This window comes from Hippocampus comes, unplaced genomic scaffold (assembly GCF_001891065.2).
Source record: "Hippocampus comes isolate QL1 unplaced genomic scaffold, H_comes_QL1_v1.1 scaffold25, whole genome shotgun sequence".
Classification (NCBI taxonomy): Eukaryota; Metazoa; Chordata; class Actinopteri; order Syngnathiformes; family Syngnathidae; genus Hippocampus; species Hippocampus comes.
Window position 1 is genome coordinate 1,065,092 of NW_017804844.1, and position 7,939 is coordinate 1,073,030.

General features: G+C 47.7%; 1 protein-coding gene across 1 annotated transcript in view; it reads left to right on the top strand.

The window, feature by feature from the left end:
* The first annotated feature begins 65 nt into the window (after positions 1 to 65).
* The window catches only part of tmem108 (transmembrane protein 108), a 14,455-nt gene continuing 6,581 nt past the window's right edge, over positions 66 to 7,939 (top strand). The window contains exon 1 of the mRNA XM_019875043.1: positions 66 to 397. The gene's annotated coding sequence lies outside the window, so the exon portion shown is untranslated. The remainder of the gene's footprint in view (positions 398 to 7,939) is intronic.

The following is a 7,939-nucleotide window of genomic DNA, read 5'->3' on the forward strand; positions in this document are numbered from 1 at the left end:
TCAATGTCCCTCATTAACATTCCCTCCCCGTCTACACGCCTCTAGGTCCTCCCTCACACTCGCTGGGTGGCACCGGCGCGACCAAACCGCGACTGACGGACGGCCCGGTCGGGAGGCGGAGAGAGCTGCGTCACAGGCGGGGAGCTGAGTTACGCCACCGGGGGGGAAGGAAGGGGGTCCCACCGGAGCGGGGCTCCTCAGTCAGCTGGCACCGCCTTGGAGTGTGGACACCGAACGGCGCTTATTCTCCCCCACCAGCCGGCCGGAGCGGGGACAAGACTTTGCTAGCCACCCGGGGCGGACCATGTGCGCCTCGACGCGGTGAAGTGTGACCCGCCGCCCGCTAGTGCGCCTCGCAGTCGGGCTCGGATACGCCGACGCTATCACGCTGTCATAGGTGAGTGGAATGCTGTTTAATTTATTGCCGCGCGTATCGATCACATGTATCGATTTGCGAGCGCGATATCACGCGACTGCATCAGCTGGGACACATTCGCCAGACTGTCATTCATGCCTGTTTTGACGTTAAAGTAAATAAGTTAGCTGAATGCACTTTTTCTATGGACCCGTACCGGGCGGCCGTTCACCTCGACCAGACGTGAAGACGAAGGTAATAGACAAAATTGAGGGTGGGGGGGAAGACTATGACTGGAAAATATACCATGCGATCAGTGCAGGCGTAGTGGTGTCGTATACTGTACTACTAGTGTGAATTCTGCTACACTGTAGGAATATTTGTGGTTCGACACTAGGTCCTACCAGGGGGGCCTTTCAGTTTCTAGTCCTCCGAGGACAGTGCTCGCACCCTTTATTGAGCCAAGGCACATATTTTATATAAAAACACAAATTGTGGCACCGCACCAAACAATATTGTTGAAAAAAAGTGGATGCAGAGGCTGGCTCATCATTCTTCCATCTAATGGAAAGAACGTTGAACTGTACTGCTTGTCACGACATGTAGCTACCATAAATAGGTGAACAAAGACATCGTTTTTGGAGCGGTGAAATGAAATTTGGATCTTTTCCCAATGACATGTACATTGCTTTGACGCCTTGCTTCGGATTTTCTATTATTAATGAGAAAATCTGCTGCTGCTATCCAACCATCCCGCCACAATCTAAAGCGCTGAATTTCATCAAGGTCCCAGGTGAGCTGGAGTAGATCCCAGCTGACTTTTGGGTACGCCTTTGGGTCTCATCTCAATGGAGAAAATTGATTTGATATACTGTACAGCGGAGCGCTGCATACTCATATTTCTCCACCTGTGGATTCATCTATTTGGCGTTTTTATGTATTTATTCAATGTATTTCTCGATATTCCTATATTAATTGAGTTATTTTTGTTGTTCTTTGTTGTAGCAAGGGGTAGGGTGGGGGGCTCAAAAGTTGAACAGGTAGAACTTGAGTTGTGCTTAGATGTTGTTAGCTCTGAACGTGGCATCAAACATTCATTTTTAGTTCACTCTTTGGGCTCCCTCGCGTACTTGCCCCTCCAGCAAAAGTTTTTCAAGCGCGGCAAAGCCGTCAATCTTGGGGAAGGCTTATCCTCCCAAGTGCGGAAGGAGTCGGACGAAAAAAGTTGATAAATAGGAGGAACGCCGCCTTACCATTCTCAAACGCAGAATGCCTGCCAAATAGTGATTTGTTGTCGTGATCAAGTCTCGATTCAACCTGCCGGCCAGACCACGCCGTTGTGGCCGGAATGTTTGCTCGGCTCCCCCCAGCACACCCTCACCTCCAGCCTCCTTTGTTCTGCTGGACAATCCCTGCACCCCCACCACCAGTTGTGCCGTGTGTGCAAGGGGGGTCAATGAGGGCAATGACATCTGGAGCGGACATCGTCCTCGGGGCGAGTTGCCACGCTGGGATGGGTATTAGGCAGCTGACCAACAAAGTGGACACAGCTAACGAGGACATGTATTTCTTTTTGCAGTCGTTTGTTTTCATTATCAAAGCGAAGCACCCGTAGCTTGACACTTTTTGCCACGCTTCCATTCGTAAGGGCCTCTGTTGTCGCGACCACACAATTGTTGCTTCAGTATTAAACTTGTACAAAGTATCTGAAACGATACCACGGCAAAAACTGACGGCGTTGCTCGGCTCTTTATCAGCAGTCCGGAAAAGTCTGCAAAACGCCCGGAAACTATCAGCTGTCCAATCCCGCCTGGACAAACCTCTCATAGGAAACGGTGGATGGGGGTGGGGGGGGGCGCCGATGGGAAAGTATTAGGGAATGTGCCTGCAAAAGGTTTTAATCGGCATCTTAGCCCCCCATTGGCTGGTAGAGAGTGGTACACGGTGAGGTGGAATGCAGCCCCCGTGGCAGCGCTCGCCGTGGACTTTGCGCCGTTCTCCCGGATGACAAAAACAGCAAAGGCTGAGCAGGATCCAAGCAGGATCTCGCAGGGGGCAAAGCCCGCCCGTGGCATTTCTTTTCCGTGCTTTGAGCACAAACACTCAAACGCTTTCCAAATGTCTCTCGGGGAACGCTTTCACCTCAACCCTTTGTCCAGTCGTTTGTGGAGAATGTCACTCGTGTTCCTTTTCTAACCTGGGCGTATTCACTCCACCTAAATGATTGACTTTTTTTTTGTCTGCTGGATGTGGTTGGTTCCTGTACCACTTGGCCCAAGTGCTCCAACCGTGAACAGCTGTCGGTTATACACAATTCCATGACTCGAGTCGTCAGCAAATACCGACAGGAACAGTCCAGGAAGTGCGCCGGTAATGACTAACTTGCCATTCGAAAGATTACACATGTGTGTGGGGGGGGGGGGGGGGGTGTTAGGTGGGTGCACCTGGAGATAAGAGCGAGGGTGACCGTCTGAGCATGAGGGCGACGTGATTACCACTGGGGAATTCCTGGCATTCCTGGGCTGCAGCCGTGCCACTCCGATGTGCGCCCCCACCCGCTGACGCGCACCCCCGGGTGCCATCGGTGGGGAAGGACACATTTGGTTGATCTGTTGTGTAAGATTTTTATTTTTTTTTTGCTCCAGAGAGCATTTGAGTACAGTAAACGATTCCTTGTACACGTCGGGATTAGGGGCCCCCCTCCGTCACCCCACACGAACTTTTAAGCACTCCACCAACAGGAAGTCCAAATATGGACACGTTGTCCCTACCAGGCAAACAGCGCCACATTTCCAAGTTAACATTGGAAATGGGAAAATTAAGCCTGACAGTGCAACAGCTTTTCTCTTGACATGCTAACATTAGCATACTCTCTGAGATTTCTTAGGCGTAGTAGTTTAAAACCTACCCCTAATGAAGAGTGGGTGTTTAGATTTGGGGTGATCTTTTCTCTAAGTCAACATTAGCGTGTAGTTGGCGCACGGCCTTGCACTCCTCACCCTGCGCTTGCAGGAAGCACCGAACGAGTGTTCGCGGTGGTCCATGTGAGGCGTCATCCTCCGTGTGGCCATCGCCAGAACACGGTGGCCCCGGCTTCTGCCTCTTCTTAAAGCGGCACACATGAGCGCCTCTAATGGGATTATAAGAAGACCTGCTGGCGGGAGGTGAACGAGTCCTCTTCTGACTGCGTATGTGTGGGTCGGGGTGGGGGTTGCCTGTTACTCCCGACTATGAGGTGATGAGGTGAGAGAGCAGGCGTCCACTTCATGACTGCAGCCTCACCTAGTATGAGGATTAGCGTCAACCTACAATGGCTCAGGAGGTGAGGGGGGTGTATTCCATCCCCGCCCCCCCACAAAAAAAAAAAAAAGAGAGACCCTCTCTTGTTTCCTTGGCAACTTGATCCATGTGGATGATTGTAGTTAGAGCTTTGATGGATTCCCAAAGTGTTCAAATCAAACGTTGTCTCGGCGCCAGCTTCACGCGAGCGAAGCTGCAGATTAAAGTGCCGCCATATGCTTTGTGATTGAGGACCACCTCCGCACGGGATGGACGGAAGTCCCGTCGATGTCGTCGTCGAGCTGGATGCAGGCTATCTCCATGGCTTCGTCATAAATGATGTCATCATTTGCACCCACTCTTCAATAACACCCTTTTCTGCATCATTTTTTAAAATTATACGATTCAACTGTCTCTCTGTCGGGCAGATTTGACACTTCACACCACGTAGCTGCTGCTCATCATCGCTCGTCAGTGGGAAAAGATGTCAGTTAATGCTTCGGGTTTTTTTTTTTTTTTATTTCTCAATTTTAGACTCCTACTCTTCATTGTCAACCCTTTATTCTACAGATTTTGTGTTATTTTTAGATTTCGTGGGGTTTTTTTTTTTTTTTTTGGTTACACAAGTAGCACCTCAGCTACTTTGAGAAAATGCGCAATCATAGTATCCGGGCCACATTTATGGGTAAAAAGACATTTCATTGCCAGGTAATCAATAGCTTTTAATTAGTCATGCCGCATTTGAGATTGCTGGGAATTTGTCATTCTTAATTTGGACTCCCAGTTTGATAGCATTTGTGGTTCATTATTATTTTGGCAGGTGTGAAATCATCTTCATTAATGTCGATGAAAAAGCTGTTCGGGTCCATCCAGTCGGCTGGAAAAACGATGCCGGGTGTTAATCTCGGTACGGTTGACTCTCCGTTGCAGTGCTGACGCTGCGTCACCATGGCGACAGCGCCGTCATCCCAGGCGCGCAGAGGGCAGGGTGGGTACGGGGATGCTCAACGCTGAAGACGACAGATGTCAGCCTCGGAGACGTTGCGGGGGGGACATACGTGGCGAGATGTCATTCGCTCATGAGGTTTAAGTTTGGGACTTTTAGCTCATACACAGGAAGGTGGTCCAGCTGTACCTAATGTTGTTTTTGCTACCTGTGGGGTACCTCAGGGTCATTGACTGCAGAGCTTTTCTTCATTGTTGTTAAAGTGGAATCTTCTCTTCTGGAATGGGCTCTTGTATTGGATTGTGCAAGTGTACCTAATGAAGCGGTGTGTAGTTGGAAATTAACGTGGCGTGTGTGATCATGATGTTGTCAAACAGGAGCAGCTTTAAAAAAAAAAAAAAAGAGAAAAAAACCTGCTCTTGGACTTCTTTCCCACCTTCTGCAGGGCATCTTTCGCTCATAATAGATCTCGCCCCTCATGTTTTTGGACGGACGTTGCCCACACACGCACACCCCCGAGACACCCGCATCCTTTGTGGCGTCCCTCAAGCCGCAGGGTCCTCGCGCTCGACATTTCACCGCGATGCTCATAAACAGGCCGCCGCTTTTCAATCGACCTTGGTTTTGTCTCGCTTGTCTCGCGACAGTAAGTGGACGCTCGCTCGCTCTCTGGAGACAGGCTTTATTTTCACGGTTGCGAAAAAAAAATGCAGATGACTTGAGAGCGCAGACGTTCCGAAGCGCCGGGATGCTTGGACAAAATTCAGATCTTTGAGCCAGTTTCACTTAGCAACATGAAATTTGGTGTGCATGTCTGTCATGAGTAGACCCACCAAAAAGTCTCAAGAAGCCATCCTTGATCTGCCATTTTGGTGCGATTCAAATTAGACATTTTGGGCTCATTTGGGACATTTCCATTGGTCCTTCGAAAAAAAATTCAGTCCCCGATGCCGATGTCATGCAACCATATAAAATTTGGTATATGTTTCTATCATGAATAGTCCCACAAATAAGTCTCAAGAACCCATGCTGGAAAAGAAACAGGAAGTCTGCCATTTTGCTATTTCCGGGAGTTCGTCGATGAACAATAGAGCGTTTGCAAATTTCATAACTGCCAGGCGAGGTCGGATCACATGGTAACATTGCAATTGTGAGTCATCATTTGGTAATTAGTCTGTTTAGAGGTCACTTTGATTGCTCAGGAATCAGTGAGGGACGTGATGGTGATGATGATGATAGGATATTTCCTCAGCAAATATGAATTACTCAGAAGTCGGCGCCTATCTCTTTGCTAATGATGCCAGAAGAAGTGCCGGCGGCGCAGGGGGGGCTTAAGGCCGAGTGATCCACGCTGATCCTCTTGCATCACACTCGCGCCACTCAATTAGCCGCCGTTAAGTCGCCCGTTACTCCAAGCCGAGCCACGCGTCCTCGTCTCGCTTTACCACTGGGACGGGGGGTGGGGGTGGGGGGGGCTGCGGATCAGACCTGCACAACCACTCAGTGGCTTGTTTGGCAACAGCGAGTTTTGCATTGTTTTTCTATATTCCCACAATCGGGTCCCTCGCGTCGATCTGTAACATAAAAGAAAAATAAGCGTAGCAAAATAAGACAATCAAAAAAAGACACACACTGCACTTACTGGACTTGTTGAAATCCCAGTAGCACAAAGTCCAGCTTCCTGTCCTCAACTGTTGTGCTCGCTTTTTTTTTTCTTTTGACAGGAAACTGTAAATTCCACTTGGCCTGTTGCTACCTCTTTGTACCATTAGCCCTATTGTTCTCCAACAAGAATTCCTCGGTGCTTCCTGACTATATTTTGGATAGCCTTTCATACCCCTGTATTGCAAATTGCATATTTGAACACAAATGCTTGTGTTGAAATACGTGTTTAAAAAAAGAAATACCCACAGGATTCTTTATCCTCTGCCAAAAGTGCAAGTTTTAGTTGTGATCATCTTGTTCAGTTTCACCATCACATGCTTTTTCCATTGGTTAAAAATATGCTAGGGTTTTTTTTCCCCCTTTTTTGGGGAGAGGTGGAACACATTGACGGCATTTCCATTCATTTCAATGAGGATGAATGATTTGAGACACAAGTGTTTTGAAATCTCAGGTTCGGCCTTCCTTCATGAAGTTTGTGATAAGAACAATGTATTTGGATGTGCCCTATGAATTCAGTGAAAAGCTTGACTCGAGTGTAACTGCAGCACGATGTACTAGGGGCTCGCTGATTTGCCTCGCAGTCAACAGGTCCTGGCTTTGTTATCTCCAGGAAGAATAACAAGAGTCACTTAGTTGTTCCAATGACATGCTGCTTTGGGTCAAGAAGTCATTAGCATCGCTGAGGTTAGGCAAATTGTGGCTTTGTCGTCATGGTGAAACTGCACGTCACTATTTGAGCATGAAAAGCAGTCTTGTTTCGCTCTATGATCATTCTCTTGTACATTATAAAAAAAGTGCTGATTTTATACCCTTGCACAGCTTTGGAACATGCCTGGAAACAGTTGCCATGGAGTCCAGTCATGATCACAATGGGGAACACGGTGTAGTTTGTACTTGGAGGGAGAAGAATAAAGCGCTTGGAAGTCAGCGTTTCAGTGTAGGACCAAAACAGGAAGCCGGGGTTAACAATGGCTCCCAGCTTGGCCCGGTGCGTCGTCATCGTTGTTTCCGTTTTGCTTCGAGCTATAAAACGTTTGACAGGCGGCAGCGCGTGCCCATCGAAAATGAACATAACTTCGTTCAGACTTTGACTTTTTTTTTTTTTTTTTTTGGTCCCAAAAGAATGTCTTTAAAAGTTGAGACTTTTTTTTTTTTTTTTGCTCGAAATTGTTCGCAGAAAATTACAACAAAAATTCTCATCAGATTCTTGAAAAGATGTGTCTCAAAACAATTATACAAAAGGATAAAACTCCACTTTTTTCTTGTAATATTGTTTTTTTTTTTTTTTTTTTTTTTGCCTCACGGCACAGTTGCCTAGCTCGGAAAACACAAAAAAAAACGTAAAGCACTTTTTTTGTTTTGTTTTTTTCATTCATATTGTGACAGCAATTTAAAAAAGGGACATGGGCAATTACGCTAGTAGGCTAACACAACAATAGCAATGTGCTTGCTAAAAATGTTTTTCAGGAAAAAAAGCTCAAGCACGACTTGACAACGATGCTATGATGTTAACCTTGTGAACTATTAGCAGTTAGCACTTAGCATTGCGAGTGTCACCCCTGCACGTGTTGACAAGTGTAGCGACACGGCAAACATCCCGAGCGAGGCGGCTTCGTCTGCGGGGGGGCAGTGACAAGGGGGAGGAAGTTATTTATGACCCAGACGCTAGCGGCTAAAGGGGTGCAGCCCAGGGT